The following is a 16,856-nucleotide window of genomic DNA, read 5'->3' as shown; positions in this document are numbered from 1 at the left end:
CAGTCTGGTCAGGGAGAGCAAGGAACACGCCAGGAGGCTCCTCCATCCTGCCGTCCCTCCACTGACAGACGCCTGACAGGCTGGGCGAACCATCTGTCCGTCCCACGGCTGGACTGGGGCAGAAGGAATCTCAGGGGCATCCTTAACAACCACCATCCCACCAAGACAACAACCAGACGGGAAGGAATAATTACCCAAAGGAAATGAGAGGGCTGCAGGAAGAGGAAACCTACGTGTGGCTGAAAAGTCCATTCAACTTTCCCACAGAGTTCTCTACTCTCGACCTTAGAACTATAACCATAAATATGAGTATGAATAACATACGGGCTTCCCTGGTGTCTCAGGGGTAAAGAAGCCACCTGCCAATGCAGGAGACTCGGGTTCAATCCCTGGGGCAGGAAGAGCCCCTGGAGGAGGAAATGACAACCCCCTCCAGTACTCTTGCCTGGGAAATCCCATGGACAGAGGAGCCTGGTGGGCCACAGTCCACGGGGTCACAAAGAGTGGGACAGGACTGAGCAACTGAACAACAACATGAATACTGCAGAAGTCTAAGGAATTTCAGGTCTCAGGGAACAGGTCAAATTACCTCTGTAGGTGTCTGAGGTCCCTAACGCCCCAAATCCCATTCATAGTCAAGTCAGTGACAGCATCTCACCCTACTTCTCACGAACACCCCTTCCCTCTCCACAAGCAGCCAGAGACTTTTCTAAACTACATGTCAGAATGTGTCTACACTTTCCATAAACCTACAGTAGCTCCCCAGTGTGTTCAGGACAGAGTTCAAACTTCTTTCCGCAGATGTCAAAGCCAGAACATCCCCACCCGTATCTCTGACCACTGATCCACCATCTACTTCCAACCCCTCTTCCTGGGCTGCGACATATTCCTTCCTATCCCCAGCCATAGCGTACACTCTCTTTCCCAAATCTCACTGAAGCTGTCCCCTTGGTTCCCTCCTTTTTCAGTTAATTCCTGTTTGGTCTTCAAGAAACGAGCTCCAGTGTCATCTCTTCCAGGACACTCTCGTTGGAGGCACTGCACACATGTTCACGTGCCCACACATCCATGCACACATCTCTAGTTACACAGGCATGATAGTCGGTGCTTACAGATCTGTACTTCTCAGTAATATCACTGACACACAGTGATAGCAGCACCCAATATACAACAGGCAAGTGGGAGATGCCTGGTGGGATCCTGACTAAATGAATGTTCCACCCAACGGTAAAAAAAAAACACAAACAAGGATTTTCCTGCTCAAGAGTGGAGAAGCCTGCTCAGAGGATGCCTTTACACCATCCAGTCTTCCCTGGAGGCTCCAGGATGTGGGATGAGAATGTTTGACCAAGTTTTCATTTCTACCTAGTCTGTGCCCCTGATACATCAAGGTCTCTCCAAAGGATTGTAGAAAAGCATCTATTGCTGCTAGAAGTCACAGATTTTGCTAAATCATAAATCCTCAACATATTTACAACAAAACTCTGAGACAGCCAAATGTCTGTTGCTGTAGTAAGTTGTCACAGAGACTATTTATTTCATGGAGTGAAAAAAGAAGTTTCACTTAACATTTTAAATATGATGGTTTATGTAACATCTAATCCATTATTTGGAAGGGAGAAAAAATGTTTTTATGCTTCACAAATATCCACATCCAGCTCCTGGAAACCAAGCTGGGAGGACTTTTTTTTTTTAACGCTTTGCCAAGAACTATCCACTATGACTCACTCCTAACTTTATCAATATAAAAAAATTATAAAATAATGAGATCCCCAGGGGATGCGAGTCAGAATCACGTGACTGAGTGGGCGATGCAGCTGGCTCCCACTGCCCAACATCATGAGAAAGAATCTAATGGCATATCCCGAGCCCACAAAAAAGACAAAATTCAAAATTCAAAGTATAGTTTCTATTAAATGTGTATTGCTTTCACACCATCATAAAGTTGAAAAACAGTAAGTCAAAATATCATGTCAGGACCATTTGTAGATATAACCAAAAATGCACGGTCCTCAAATTCTAAAATACTACCATCTTGCTCTTCATAGAAAAAATTTGCCAACCCTTGAGTAAATAGTTAACACTCAAATAACAAAAATGCCAATAACATCGAGATCCCCATACTTGATTATAAACTCTTCCCTTTGATCCTATATGTGCATGCTAAGTCGCTTCAGTCATGTCCAACTCTGTGTGACCCTATGGACAATAGCCTGCCAGACTCACCTGTCCATGGGATTCGCCAGGCAAGAATACTATAAGTGAGTGAATGAAGTCGCTCAGTCGTGTCCGACTCTTTGCAAGCCCATAGACTGTAGCCTACCAGACGATTTTCCAGGCAATAGTACTGGAGTGGATTGCCATTTCCTTCTCCAGGGGATCTTCCCAACCCAGGGCATGAACCTGGGTCTCCCACATTGTAGACAGATGCTTTACTGTCTGAGCCACCAGGGAAGTCCAAACACACCATTGGCAGTGGTGGGATACCATAGTGGGTTGCCATTCCTACTCCAGGGGATTGTCCTGACGCACTGATCAAACCTGCGTCTCTTACATCTCCTGCATTGGCACATGGGTTCTTTACCACTAGCACCACCCGGGAAGCCCCAGTTTGGAATTCTCCAGGCAAGAATCCTGGAGTGGGTTGCCATTCCCTTCTCCAAGGGATCTTCCCAACCCAGGGATTGAAACTGGGTCTCCTACATTTCAAGCAGATTCTTTACTGTCTGAGTCACCAGGGAAGCCCTATGATCATATATACCTGTCGCAAATTCAAACTGTAGACTAGCATTGAAATTAAAAATTCCTAAAATGCCCTAGAATTTCTTTTGTCAGATATGGGTAGAACAAATATTGTTTCCAATCCTGTGGTTGTTTTCATCAATTGTTATTGTTGCTGTTTCATTAAAAAGGGAGTTTAAAAAGAGTTTTCAAGTTGACTATTAAAATTAATTTGCACACCTCTCCTTTCTCCAGTCTACATCCTAAGGGTGCTCACTTCTCTCTGAGTTTCAAAGTTCTCCATACAAGGAAGAACAAGGTGGGGGTAGAACAGGAAGGAAGAAAAGGAGAGACCCCAAGCCCTCTGGCAAGCACAGCAGTGACATGGACAGAGCCCCAGAGATGGCTTTTGGCACCATCTCTGGACCAGTGCAGACTTTCTTCCTGACCTTCTAAGCAGAAGTCCTCACTCCACAGTAAATAGGAATGCACGCTTGAAAACAACAAATGATATGATACTTCTCTTTTTTAGGAGCCACCTAGTTTTTTCACTTGAAATCATAGATAAACAATATAGGGAACTGTGAAGGTCCAAAATCAGATAGTATGACATGAAAAGAGACAAAAACATATAACATAACCAAAAGTTTATTTGGCTGTGGATTTATTCCATAGCAGTAGTTCTCAAGTGATTCCCTGATGGCTCAGTGGTAAAGAATCCACCTGCCAATGTAGGAAATGTGAGTTCGATCCCTAGGTCAGGAAGATCCTTGGAGGAGGAAATGGCAACACACTCCATTTTTCTTGCCTGGGAAATCCCATGGACAGAGGAGCCTGGCAGGCAATACAGTCCATGGGGTTGTAAAGAGTCGGACATGACTGGGCATGCACGCAAGCCAACCAAGTAGTTCTCAAAGTGTCGTCAGGGACCTCTGGAGTTCCTAAGATTCTTTAAAGGGTTCATGAGGTCAAACCTATTTTCATAATAAACTAAGATGTTATTTTCCTGTTTCCTTCTCATTCTCTCACAAGTGTCCTATGGAATTTTCCAGAGGATACAGGATGTTTGAGAACATAACAGACTTAGTAGAGAAGCAAAGCTAAGCATTCCATTGTGTTCTATTAACCTAGACAAATAAATTTGTAAAAGTGTAAAACAATGTCACTTATAATCTTTTTGTTTAAAAAAGATAGCTATTTTCCATAAAAATATACCATTTGTGTTAACATGGTATGAGATTATTATCGTTAGTTTAAATGAATTAATGATTAATTTGAAATGTATCTATTTTCATTTCTAATATAAACATTACCTGGTAACTCAGTTGGTAAAGAATCTGCCTGCAATGCAGGAGACCCTGGTTCAACTCCCAGGTTGGGAAAAAGCCCCTGGAAAAGGGATAGGCTACCCACTTCAGTATTCTTGGGCTTCCCTGGTGGCTCAGGTTGGAAAGAATCTGCCTGCAATGTGGGAGACCTGGGTTCGATCCCTGGGTTGGGAAGCTGCCCTGGAGAAGGGAATAGCTACCTACCCCAGTATTCTAGCCTGAAGAATTCCATGGACTATATAGTCCATGGGGTTGCAAAGAGTTCGACACGACTCAGTGACTTTCACATTAACAAAAGCTTAGAACAAAACCTCTTAAGCATATACAGGTCCTGAGACTAAAACATTTGAAAATGCAATTTCACAGCAATATAATCTCAATTTCTTTTTTTTTTCTGATTTTTTTATTGTCGTAAAATATACATGACCTAAAATTTACCCTCTCAACCATTCTGAAGTATACAGCTCAACAGTATTAAAAGCACTCATAATAACATGCAAACACCATCTGAAACTCCAGAACTCTTTTCATGCTTAAAACTGGAACTCTCTACCCAATACGGTACTTTTTGTGGATCTGTCCTCTTCGTCCAATCAGCTAATCAGTCCACACTAATGGGACCCTTCCTCCTCTAGGGTGTGTAGGGTGTGTAGCTATGTAGATGAGTGTGTGGGGCAGGACCCTGTACCCAGGAGAGACAACTCCATCCCCTCCTATCTACACCACACAGTCCCAGATGTCCACTGCTCAAAACCACCTCCAGTTCATTTAACTTTGCCTTCATGGGGCATTCTGAAACTTTACCCCAACATCTAATAGCATTTCAGTTCAGTTCAGTTCTGTCACTCAGTCGTGTCCAACTCTTTGTGACCCCATGGACTGCAGCACTCCAGGCCTCTCTGTCTATCACCAACTCCCAAAGTTTACTCAAACTCATGTCCATTGAGTTGGTGATGCCATCCAACCGTCTCATCCTCTGTTGTCCCCTTCTCCTCCCACTTTCAATCTTTCCCAGCATCAAGGTCTTTTCAAATGAGTCAGTTCTTCGCATCAGGTGGCCAAAGTATTGGAGCTTCAGCTTCAGCATCAGTCCTTCCAATGAATATTCAGGACCGGTTTCCTTTAGGATGGATTGGTTGGATCTCCTTGCAGTCCAAGGGACTCTCAAGAGTCTTTTCCAACACCACAGTTCAAAAGCATTAATTCTTTGGCACTCAGCTTTCTTTATAGTCCAACTCTCACATCCATATGTGACTACTGGAAAAACCATAGCTTTGACTAGACGGACCTTTGTTGACAAAGTAATGTCTCTGCTTTTTAATAAGCTGTCTAGGTTGGTCATAGCTTTTCTTCCAAGAAGCAAGCATCTTTTAATTTCATGGCTGCAGTCACCATCTGCAGAGATTTTGGAGATCAAAAAAAAACAAATAAATAAATATTAAGTCTGTCACTGTTTCCACTGTTTCCCCATCTATGTGCCATGAAGTGATGGGACCAGATGCCATGATCTTAGTTTTTTGAATGCTGAGTTTTAAGTCAACTTTTTCACTCTCCTCCTCTTTCACTTTCATCAAGAGACTCTACAGGCTTCCCGGGTGGCTCAGCTGTAAAAAGATCTGCCTGCAATGCAGGAGCCTTAAGAGATCTGGGTTCTTTCCCTGAGTCAGGAAGATCCCCTGGAGCTGGGCATGGCAACCCACTCCAGTATTCTTGCCTGGAGAATCCCATAGAGGAGCCTAGTGGGCTACAGTCCATGGGATCACAAGAGTCAGACATGACTGAAGCAACTGAGCACAAGACGCTCTTTAGTTCTTTAGTTATTCTTCACTTTGTTGCCATAAGGGTAGTGTTATCTGCATGTCTGAGATTATTGATATTACACCTGGCAATCTTGATTCCAGCTTCCACAGAGTCTGAGACAGAACTGACTTTTTTGTTTGTTTGTTTGGGTGTCTCCTGAGGAGGTACAGGTCAGCAGTGGACTGCTGTAGGGGTAGGGGCTCTGGGTGCAGCAGACCTGGGTATGGCATAAGCCCTCTTGGAGGAAGTCGCCATTAACCACCATAGAGCCACCAGAGCTTACACAGGACTGGGGAAACAGACTCTTGGAGGGCACAAATAGAACCTTGGGGGCACCAGGACCCAGGAGAAAGGAGCAATGACCCCACAAGAGACTGACCCAGACTTGCCCGTGAGTGTCCAGGAGTGTCAGGCAGAGGCGTGGGTCGGCGGTGGCCTGCTGCAGGGCTGGGGGCACAGAGTGCAGCAGTGCATGCAGGGGACCTTTTGAAGGAGGTCGCCGTTATCTTCCTTACCTCCACCATAGTTTGACCTCAGGTCACATAACAGGGAGGGAACACAGCCCTGCCCTGCAACAGAAATAGCATGTAAGTGGGGATTATTTCCAAGTTCGGAGAAGGCAATGGCACCCCACTCCATTACTCTTGCCCGGAAAATCCATGGATGGAGGAGCCTGGTAGGCTGCAGTCCACGGGGTCGCTAAGAGTCGGACACGACTAAGTGACTTCAATTTCACTTTTCTCTTTCATGCATTGGAGAAGGAAATGGCAGCCCACTCCACAGTGTTCTTGCCTGGAGAATCCCAAGAACGGCGGAGGCTGGTGGGCTGCTATCTATGGGGTCGCACAGAGTCGGACACGACTGAAGCGACTTGGCAGAAGCAGTACTTCCAAGTTGCTGATACTAACTTACAAATGAAGGGTTTGCTGGTGTGCTCTTATCTGCTGATGTGGGTGAGAGAAGCAACTGGTAAAAAAGCAACTAAAAGCTAACTCAGGAGCTGTGAGGGTCCCGTTATATAACTGGACATCCTACTGGATACTCTCTACTTCAAAGCCCCGAATAAAAGGCATGAGATGAGAAGGCAAAGTGTGCTGCAGCTTCCACATTTTAAGCCTGGAGGAGCTGGAAGAAGAGAATTCAGGGCTCATGACCAAAAAGAGGCACCACGCTGACATTTGATTTCTAATTAGATCCAGAAGCTTGGGGAAACGGCTTAAAGGTAAAGCTCTCAGGCACCATATGAACTTTCATGAGATTCCTATTTTTGCATATCCGGAGCGCCTACACCATAGGATGTGTGATTTAGGGAGGTGATGAGAAGGTATGAGGATACTGATACCTTTTTATACTTCCTCAAAGACAGAAAGATAGATAAACACTGTTACATGATGACACTTTGTATTTACACATTTAGGGAGGAGGAGACAAGCTTCACCAAGAAGGTTCAACCCTGAAAGAGCCAAGGGGCTAAATCTTAGCCAGGCAAGAGCTAATCCCCAAGAGGAGCAGGGTGGGCAGAGTCCACATGAGGTGGTGCTGTGTAGTCCTCAGGTGTGTCTTACTCTCTGCGACCCCGCGAACTGTTACCCACCAGGCTCCTGTGTCCATGGAATTCTCCAGGCGAGAATACTGGAATGGGTTGCCATTTCCTTCTCCAGGGGATCTTCCCGACCCAGGGATCGACCCCGCATCTCCTGCATTGGCAGGTGGATTCTCATGACACCCCCTCATGAAGGTACCACACTTGGAAAACTGGGATCTTAGGAACCCACTATCCGGAAGGTATGATTTATTGACCTCAAAGACCAAAATGCTGAAATACCCTTGCCAGAATCCAGGCATCTCTTCGCAATCCAAATATGCAAACTACAGTCTTTAACCCTGGAGTTCTCCCATCTCTTTAGCCAATAAATTTGTCACCTTAAGTAGACCGTTAAGTGTTAACTGTTAGTCACTCAGTTGTGTCCGACTCTTTGTGACCGCATGGACTGTAGTCCGCCAGGCTCCTCTGTCCATCAAAGAATACTGGAGCGGGTAGCCCCTCCCTTCTCCAGGGGATCTTCCCAACCCAGGAAACGAACTGGGGTCTCCTGCATTGCAGGCAGATTCTTTACCATCTGAGCCACTAGGGAAGCCCAAGTACATGATTTTAGGTTCACCTTGGCAGGCTGATCAGAACTTAGGAAAGCCAAACAAGATGACAGAAGAATGAAAGCAAACAAAAAAAAAAAAAAAGCAAACATGTTCAAGCCCAAAATGTTAGTCTGCTGGCATTCTTTTATCTGAACACACTAATGATTTGTCAGGATAAAAGTCAGCACTACTGAAAGCAGCCTTCAAGAGGCAGATGCCTCTTCACTGATCTTTGGAGTAATTTTCAATTCCATTGTCCTGTTTATGCTGTCATTTCCCTTCAACGATTGATTGGTCACTGGGTAGTCCATCATTTCTTCAAGACTCCATCAGGCTCCCTGTGATGTTCCTTGTTGATCTACAGGCCAGCATATTCTGCTACACGTGGGTTCCCAGATGATAGACCATATGTCACTCTCTTGCATCTTTTTACGGGATCCCCGTGGGTACAAAGGAAGAGTCCCATGTGATGAGGAAGACCCGGTAAAGAAGGATTCCACTGAGATGCAGAAAGCTGGCTTCTAGCCATGCCTGACGCTCCCCATCAGGCCTCGCCCCCATACATCTTGGGAGAGGCTCCGCATCTCCCCGGCAGCACGCTGATCACGGATGTCTTTTCCATTTAAGTCAGTTTGAAAGCAGCTTGCTGGTGATCATCAAAGACCAAATGCTTAGAATCTCACCACAAATGTTCCCACATACCCACTCATAGTTCTCCTAATTCAATTTATAAAAATGATCCAAATTAACACATCTAAATGACTCTATGGAAGAAGAATATTTGTAGAAAGATCATCTATTTTTTTAATCATAAAATTGCCAGGTTGTGGGGAGAAAAGCAGGGAAGGACAAGTAACACACTCAAACTTAGCGACTGGAGACAAAGCCAGAGGAATGTCTAATCTTCTAGAAGTGCTAGAATTGTATAACTCCCCATTCAGAGATGGGTGCATGTTGGTTTACCGAGGGGCTGGGTTCAGCTCCCTAACCTTGGCCACAGTCGCCTTCCACACGGACAGACATAGACGCCAAGCCTCCCCTGCCCTCACCCCTGTGTTTGTTCCCTTTGATAACTGGCCTACACCTGTAGGATCTCCACTTCCTCACTCCCTATTCACTCTCACTCAGTCCCAGCTGGCTTGAGGTCTCACCTCTCCAATATGCCTCTAACTAGCCTCCCAATGGCCACGCCAGAACCTCTCCAGTCTCTTTGTTTCTACTCTCATTTTCACAGCCTTCACGGGTGATATTCTAGAAACATAAACTGGCTCCTGACACTGCCCTGCCACAAATCCATGAACTCCTCCCCAGAGCCCTGGTGATAAGCTCTTAAGATCCTGAACTTGGCCCTAAGTGCACAGCGTGGCCTGGCCCCTGCCTTCCTCTCTGAACTCCTGCCAGCACCTTGGCCGATTCTCCTAGAGTTCCTCCAACTGTCCAGGTTCATTCCTGTCTTAGAATCTTCACACCCTCCGCAGCCTGGAAATCTCTCTCTCTCTGCCTTTTCAATGTAATAAACTCCTCTTCACCTCTCAGAAAGAAAAGTCTCTTCCTCAGTACGGTCTTCCCAGCTCCCCCACCTAAACGAGCACCCACAACCCCATCCCTGCTACTCTCCCAGATGCAATTCTTTGGAACTCTTGCCACTCCTTAAGTGTTTGCATTTATTTGTTTAACATCTGTCTTCTCACCAGCCCCAGCCTAGTACATAACCCAGGGTAGATACTCAAATACTTGTTGAACAAATGCTTGTGCAAATGTGTATATGTAAAGAGGATATATACACGACCACAGAAGCTAATCATTAAGTCAACGTGGGTGAGCATCTGCTAGGTGCTCAGCTGGCTCAGGTGATCTGCTCAGGACATCAGCAGGATGCTTCATTTGTTGGGAACTTCAGCAAGCACACTGAAGCCAGCTGCTATCAGCACTAACTGCTTATCTATAATGCTGTCACTTCAGTCGTTTCCAACTCTGGGATCCCATGGACTGTAGCCCGCCAGGCTGCTCTGTCCATGGGATTCTCCAGGCAAGAACACTGAAGCGAATTGCTTATCTATAGTGTTACTGGCTAAAAGGAGGTCTTGGGTCATTATCATCCAACATGGGTGCAATTAAAGACAATTTTATAAGGTATCTACTCCAAACAAACTATGGTGCAGGAAGGAACTTTGCTCAATATTATGTAACAACCTAAACAGGAAAATAAATTTTAAAAAAGAATAGATACATATCTATGTATAACTGAATCACTTTACTGTACCCCTGAAACTAACACAACATTGTTACTCAACTATACAACAATTAAAAAGCTTAATAATTATATTTAATTTTTAAATAAAAGGCTGCTTTCTTTCTCTGCCTCTTACACAATTCTGGCCAATAGGATGTAAGCAGAAATGTGCTGGAAAAACTTTTGAAAAAAATAACAAACAACAAGCAAGGCTCTGCAGGATCCCAAAGAAAGCAAAACGCCCTTGTCTGCAAACAAAAAAATACTACAAACTAATCTAGGAACTACTTAGAACTTAGCAAGAAGAGTTACCTTTTATAGCCCATAGATGTATGTTACAAAGTTGCAAAGGCTCATCTTAAGAAATGATAAAGGAAAATAAGGATGGACTTTCTCTAAATCAGCTTCTACATTTGACTGCACACTCCAAATATTGTTGTTGTGTTCATCACAATTGTGATTTCTCTCCAAGTTTCATCGACCAGGTCACTGAAGGCAAAAATAAAACAACAGTAAAAGGTACTTTCTTCTTCTCCCCTGTCCCAACTAAGCATTCTAGCTAGCCAAGAGTAACAGCCAAAATCCAGCTTCAGGATGAAATTCAAACTCCACCACTTCCAGGGACCCTCCCCATCTACTGCCCTCCTTGTGAGACACAAAAATGATGGACCTGGAGTCAGAAGACTCCTGTGTGTGTTGCTAGCTCAGGCATGTCCAATTCTTTGCAGCCTCATGGGCTGTAGCCTGCCAGGCTCCTCTGTCCATAAGATTTCCCGGGCAAGAATACTGGACTGGGATGCCATTTCCTAGAAATGGCCAAATCCAAGTCTCACTCACTTTGCCTTATTTTTTTCATCTGCAACTTGAACTTCCTAACCTTCCCTCAGCCTATCACTTATTGCACTCGATTACTGTGAGAACTGAAATGAGATAACCTGGTGAGGTTTCTGCAAACTATAATAGGCTAGACAGAGATGACAAAGTCAGTGTGATTTTTATCAGGACTCATATTTAGCATCTTGGTGGTTCTGTCTTATGCATGCTAATCTTGAGTCTCCAAGTCTGCTATAAGTTCAAGCTGGCAGAATATATCTTAGATTCTGCCTGTCCTTAGTGCCTGCAGTACTAGACACAAGGTGGTGGTGGTGGTTGTTGTTTAGTCACTAAGTCATGTACTTAGTGATTCTTTGTAAACCAATGGACTGTAGCTCGCCATGCTTCTCCATCCTCCACTATCTCACAGAGATAGTTTGATCAAATTCACATCCATTGAGTCGGTGATGCCATCTCACCATCTCATCCTCTGCTGCTTGCTTCTCCTTTTGCCTTCAACCTTTTCCAGCATCAGGTAATCACACAATAATGTTTTGTGAGTTGGTTACTGGCTGGCTTTTTTAATGGATTTGACAGAAAGTGCACTGTCCTGTGATTTTCCTGGATTTCTCACTGATAATAAACAACCTTTCTGGAAATAGCCATAATGTTTACCTACCCCATGACCTTTATGGTCTGTTTCCCTTTTTCCCAACCAGCTGGGCAGAGTTCCACTGGAGAGAGGATAACATTGGCCAAAGAAAAAAGAATATTTTTCTAGCATCGTTTTCAAGTTTCTTTTCAAGGGGAGATGGGGAGAATGGGGATGGGGAAATGGGAAGTTTCAAGGGGAGAAGCAACCAAAAAGTTGCTTTGTAACAGCAAGCCACCTCTCAAGGTCACCATCCAACAAGCTCAGCCTGAGTCCTACTAAGCGCAGGGCAGAGGGCGACACAAAAAGGGATCGAGCAGTGGCTCCAGCTCCACAGCCAGACTGCAAGGGACAGAATTCTAGCTTCCCATCATCCTCATTATGTGACTTTGCACAGGATGCTCAGTTGTCTTTTTTTCTCATCTACAATAGGGTGATTCATGGGGGCAGAGATCAGAGCTATGCAGCGATAAGCCAAGGGATGCCTGGAGCCACCCAAAACTGGACTAGGCCAGGAACAGATTTCCCTTGCCTGTGGGCAAACTTGATTTGGGTCTGCTAGTCTCCAGAACGGAGAAGGCAATGGCACCCGACTCCAGTACCCTTGCCTGGAAAATCCCATGGACAGAGGAGCCTGGTAGGCTGCAGTCCATAAGGTCGCTAAGAGTTGGACACGACTGAGTGACTTCACTTTCACTTTTCACTTTCATGCATTGGAGAAGGAAATGGCAACCCACTCCAGTGTTCTTGCCTGGAGAATCCCAGGGACAGGGGGAGCCTGGTAGCAGGCCGTCTATGGGGTCACACAGAGTTGGACACGACTGAAGTGACTTAGCAGCAGCAGCAGCAGCCTCCAGAACTGTAGAAGAATATTTTTTTCTGTTGTTTTAAGCCAATAAAATAAAAAATGGAGTGTTAAAACAGCCTATCTCCTAAGCTTGTCATCAGGATGAAATGAGTTAGTTAATGCATCAAGAGCTTTCAACCTGGTGCCTCATTCAGGGTAACAACAATGTCCAGCAGCAAGATCCTCACAGCTAAATGAGAAGCAAAGTAAGTCTAGGAGCCATGAGCAGGTAGAAATCAGGCTGGAACCCAGGTCCCCAGTCTTAGTAGGTTTTTCACACAAGTGGTACTTGGGCAGATCTACATTCTTGATAATTGATCAGCAGGGACTGTAAGCACACCCACCCTTCCCTCTGTCTCCAACCCCCCTGGGTAGCTGTCCTTGCCTGCTAGTGAGACCTTGGGTCCAGCCCCATCCTGCGGTCTCCCATTAGCTCAGAGCACCCTGCAGGGGCTCCATGTATTGCTGGCTCCCACAGATACACTGTGACCAAGAAAGGAAGCCTCACTTCCCAATGGGAGTGTTTTGAGGATTAAATGAGATAATGCCTGGAAAAGTGCCAAGCAGAGTAGCTGGCATATGGTATCTAGCCAATAATGCTATTGTTTATATAGATAGATATTGTGATAAAAAGTGAATGTCGCTCAGTTGTGTCCGATTCTTTGTGACCCCATGCAGTCCAGGGAATTCTCCAGGCCAGAATACTGGAGTGGGTAGCCTTTCCCTTTTCCAGGGGATCGCCTCAACCCAGGGATCAAACCCAGGTCTCCCACACTGCAGGATAAAGAAGAGGACTTCTCTGGCAGTCCAGTGGTTAAGAGTCCACACTTCCACTGCAGCGGGCCTGGGTTCCATCCCTTGTCTGAAGAACTGGAGAATGAAGATCCTGCATGCCTCGAGGCATGGCGAAAAAAAAAAAGAGGAGGAGGAAAACCCTTGTGATGCCTGCTCTCTTGGAGCTGACACACATCCCAGCCCCAAATGCCAGACACAGGGCAAATGGAGAACTCTGGTGGAACAGGGAGGCAGTCTCTGAAGGATGAAATTCACTGGACACAGAAGAAGTGGCTGAAGTGCCCACTCTTCCCTCCCTTTCTTTAAAGTAATACAGAAGAAGAAAAAAACTTAGCCGGTGCTTTGCTGGCAAGCTCAAGTGTCAGAGCATTGGCTTTTTAATATTTTAATATTTCTGAACAGAACAAAGATTGCTTCCAACCTCCCCATTTGCTCTCACATACTTGACCAGGAAAACCTTAGCTTTGCTGCATTCATTAAGAGCTTTTCTTGTTCAGGCTGATTTTCCAGGTAATGATGGCTCAGACACAAGACAGAGGCAAAACAGATTCTGCAAGTCTCCTTAAAATATTCACAGCAAGCTCTGGATTCCGAGTTTCTGAGCACTTCATGATCATCTTTTCCCTACCCCGATACTGATCATTCCTAGTTCTGAAATGACTAATTTAATATTAGAACAGGAGAAGAAAGGAATCTGGTGAGAAATGAAAAAAAAACAAACAAAAAAAAAAAAACAAAAAAAAAACTGGGAGCAGAAACTTCACCTTACTGCATATGACCAAGGCCTGGCCCAACCCCTGTGGTCTAGTTGTAAACACATACTGAGTGAATGAATGTCCTTAAGCAGTTCACCACCCGGGGAAAGAGTGAGACCTACCTAGTACAGCAAGTTCAACCACAGAATCAGTGCCACCCTCTCTCAGCCTGAGACATGTGCAGAGGAAAGGACTAGGGCATCTGCCTTTAGCAAGAGGGCAGGTGCTCAGCAAAGGCTTGCATTCTGTTTACCTGGGCGGTATTTGCAAGTAGTCAGAAAGGGGAGCAAAAGGAGGTAACTTACCCAGTTCTAAGCGAATGCTTATGCAAATCCCTTAAGCAAATACATGAAAAGGGATGGGAAGGTTTCTGATCTGGTTTTTCTCACCTGCCCTACTCTGGGGGCCTGTGAGATGAAAGACAAAAATCAAGTCAGAGGGCGATGAGAAACACCCCCTCCACACCCCAGCCTCAAACCAGGTCTTCCAGGGTGATTCTGGCGTGTAGAGAGGTGTTCCTCTGTTGCCCTCCATCCCTGTTCTGGGTTGCCAGAGTTACGCTACCGTCTCAGGGTCCCCAGCCAAGACGATCAGACACCAATGGCGCAAAGGGTGCTCCTTTCCCACAAGAGACCACAAGAGGCAGAGCAGGAGAAGCGCGCGGGGCAGGGAGGTGGGGGGGTGCGTGGGGAGAGGGGGGTGCGTGGGAGGGCGGGGGAGGTTGTTCAAAATGATCCCTGCAATGCGAAAGGCGCCCAGCCCGGCTCGCCGCGGCCCCTGCCAGCAGGTCTGGCTCGCTCGCCAGCCGATTCACCTAGAGAAGTCGGGCAGCCAACCAGCCGAGCGCGGGAAATGGAAGTTTGCGACCCCGAAGTACCCACTCCCATCACGAGCACTAATCCAGACGCACGGTCGGCGGGCGACCTGACACGGGCCGAGCCCTGCCAGCCCCAATCGGCTCCTAGCCCGAGCGCGCCGGCAGTCCCCGGGCGCAGCGCGGCACGGGAGCCAGCTCCCTGCGCCCCGGGTGCGCTCATCCCAGCAACTGTCGCGGGGCGCCCTGCACTGCTGCGGGGCAAAGGGGAGGGAAGAGTGACAGGGAAGAAGGCGGAGCAGGCGGCCAGCGAAGCACTTACAGCCGTGCGGAAAGCGCCTCCTCCTCTTCTCTAGGAAGAGAAGGAACGGCTTCCAGGCTAAGGAAACGCCCCAGGGCTGCCCCTCCGCGAAGTGCCTTTCCGCGGCTCCTCGCTTCTCCCGCCTCCGTCCGTCCCCCACCCGGCGCCCAAGAATGGATTCTAGACACCCTCCCTGCGGCTTTCCGAGGGACCCAGACACGGTCTCGGCTGCCGGCGGCTCGCGCAACAGGCGGATCCTTAGGGCTCCAGCGACGACGGGCTCTGGGGACCGGAGGATGGAGCGCGCCGGAGAGAGGCGCGCCCGGCAGGACTCCAAGTGGCCTGCAGGTGTAGGTCTGCGGGGGTTGTGCACTCGTGACCTGGGCCATGGCGGGGCTGGGCAGCAGATGATGGGGAAAGTTGCGGGGTCGCACGGAGAAGTCTCCGGAGTGCGCGGGGAGGAGGGGACACGAGCATGTACCTGCAGGCGTCCCGGCTCCTTTGGCTGGTTCCGCTCCGCGGCCGCCCGCCCGCGCTGCAGATATCAGGCGTCCCCGCGCGGCCCCGCGCCCGCCGCACCGGCGGCGAGGAGAGCCCGGTGGCCCGCGTCGGTCGGTCTGTCCGTCCAGTCGGGCAGGAGCGCGGCGCCCGGGAGCCGCCAGCGGGGCGGGGCGGGGCGGGGCCCCCCGCTCGGCCGCCACCCCATTGGTCGCAGCTCCGTCCGCCGCCTGGCTTCAGGCTCACAGTCGGCTCTCCGGGCCGAGGGCGCGGCGCGGTGCCGCGGGCGATCGCTGGCTGCGGAACTCAGGCTGCGCGACGAGCGGACTGTTGGATGGACCGAGAGGCGGCCCCGCGGGGCGCGCGCCCCCGCCCGGACCCAAGTGCAGAGTCACCCCCGGGGCGGCGCGCCGGGTCCAGGCGGGAGCAGCCGGAGCGCGCCCCGCGCCTCCCACCTGCGCGCCCTCCGGGGATGAGTGCACCTTGACCCTGCGGGAGACCGGTGACCTCCTCTGCGGCCCCAGCGGCCCCCGCAACGCCTCTCCGCCAGCCAGCAAAGCTCTGCGAATTTGCTAGAATTTTCTTCCCAAGGACTGCGGCCCCCAACTTGTTTTAAAACAAGTGCGAAGGAAGTAGCCCCAGGTCCTGCCTGTTTGCCACCAGCCCCGCTGCCTGAAGACTCGTGCAGTGTCTTCACGACTGTTTTACACGCTCCGTTTCTCCACTTACCATGTCAGAAGAGCTGGCGGACATGTGCACTGAGCGGAAGGAAGACGAGTCAGCCCCCCTTCTCTAAGGATGGACGAGGGGTTTGGAGGGAGATACCTCAGAACAAACCCAGAACCCCGGCGAGGGCGGCGTGTGGTCCAGAAGGCCTCGCCGGCCCCTCCGCACTGAGCTAGGACGCTCAGCCAACCGCCCGGAGGCGAAATGGGACGCTCGGGGACCCACCTCCGCGCTCCCCCTCCCGCCCCCAAACTGCAGATTTTTAAGTTGTGCAGACTTGCAATAATTCTTCGGAGCCAGCTGCTCCGAGCTGTAGGCGCCCAGTGTTCCTCAGATTCCCGCCCCATATCTCGCAGTCTGCCAACCGCCCGCAACCCAGCACCCTCTCTCCCATCACTTGTCCCAGACCAGCACCTAGCAAGACCACACACACGTAG

General features: G+C 48.3%; 1 protein-coding gene across 6 annotated transcripts in view; it reads right to left on the bottom strand.

Moving 5' to 3' along the window:
• The window catches only part of KCNS3 (potassium voltage-gated channel modifier subfamily S member 3), a 47,835-nt gene extending 31,210 nt beyond the window's left edge, over positions 1-16,625 (bottom strand). For 2 of the 6 annotated variants that reach the window (XM_042245824.2, XM_060413828.1), the window contains exon 1: positions 16,423-16,625. The gene's annotated coding sequence lies outside the window, so the exon portion shown is untranslated. Of the gene's footprint in view, positions 1-10,530; positions 14,813-15,676; positions 15,815-16,422 lie in introns of those variants that run through there. The other 4 variants (XM_042245821.1, XM_042245825.1, XM_042245823.2 and 1 more) reach the window with 3 other exon arrangements.
• Positions 16,626-16,856: the final 231 nt, after the last annotated feature.

The sequence above is a fragment of the Ovis aries genome, chromosome 3, assembly GCF_016772045.2.
Source record: "Ovis aries strain OAR_USU_Benz2616 breed Rambouillet chromosome 3, ARS-UI_Ramb_v3.0, whole genome shotgun sequence".
NCBI classification, from domain to species: domain Eukaryota; kingdom Metazoa; phylum Chordata; class Mammalia; order Artiodactyla; family Bovidae; genus Ovis; species Ovis aries.
Note: the sequence above shows the minus strand (reverse complement) of the source record. Positions and strands in the feature narration are given on the sequence as shown.